The sequence below is a fragment of the Lucilia cuprina genome, chromosome 2, assembly GCF_022045245.1.
Source record: "Lucilia cuprina isolate Lc7/37 chromosome 2, ASM2204524v1, whole genome shotgun sequence".
NCBI classification, from domain to species: Eukaryota; Metazoa; Arthropoda; class Insecta; order Diptera; family Calliphoridae; genus Lucilia; species Lucilia cuprina.
The window spans coordinates 13,772,109-13,773,368 of NC_060950.1; positions in this window are offsets into that span (position 1 = coordinate 13,772,109).

The window sequence follows — 1,260 nt, forward strand, 5'->3', positions numbered from 1 at the left end:
ATTCATGAAACCAATACTTGAGCCTGCGGCGAAATAAGGAAAAAAGGGGTGGCAAGCGTTTTGGTTTTTCTTTCTTTTATTTCAATGGGCCACGACACAGCAATGGGTTGGAAATATGGATAATTGCATTTGGTGAAATAATCCTTTAATGCTACTTACTGCTCTCTGATGCCAACGATGATGATGTGGAAGTTGTAGTTTCTTATTTTGTTCATTTAATGGAAATACCAAAAAAGGGTGTTGTTCCTGGTTGGGTAGCAAGCAAATATCAAAAAGTGCTTGTGGTTAACCCTCACACACACACACACACATTTTCATAAAAAGGGGCATTAAAGAGTTTGTTTGGTTGAAAATACGCTTAAAATTAACACATCTGTTCATTCATTCCTTTATTCAGTCATTCTTTAGTTCATTACACTTGAACTGCAATTGCAGTGCTGACACAGGATCCTTGTTGTGGTGTTTGCGTTTGTTTTTTTAGTAATTGTTTTTTACACAATTTTAACAATTGTTGCCATTTGTTTATGAGTGTGTATGTGTGTGTTAAACCTCTAAAATGTGTTTGTTAAGTGAAATATAAATGTTTTTTTTCTTTGTTTGATTCACTTGTTGTAATTATTTTGAACACATATCGCTTGTTTTGTTAAAATTGTAACAATTTGTAGTCCTTAAAATTATTACTGATGATATGATTTTAGAGAATGTTTGTTTGCTTGTTCATAAAGGTTTGCATGACGCAGCCAATAATTTGTTGTTTGTTTGGTTTTACTTTCAAATGATACATAATTTAGCCTAGAGGTGTTTGCTGCAATTGTTGTTTCCATATGTCAGTTATTGTCAAAACTTAAAATCTGTCATGATATAGTAGACGACTAGTTATGAAAACTAGATAGACGGGATATAAATTTTTCAAGCAAAACCGAACATTTTTCATACAAAATATAAAAGTTGAAGAAAGAGGGAAAAAATCACGAAAGAATAGACTATAGACTAGTCTGTAGAATAGACTGTAGAATAAACTAAAGACTGGACTATAGACTAAACTATAGACTAGAGTATAGACTAAACTATAGACTAGACTGTAGAATAAACTAAAGACTAAACTATGGACTAAACTATAGACTAGAGTATAGACTAGACTGTAGACTAGATTACAGACTAGACTACAGACTAGACTATAGACTAGACTATAGACTAGACTATAGACTAGACTATAGACTAGACTATAGACTAGACTATAGACTAGACTATAGACTAGAC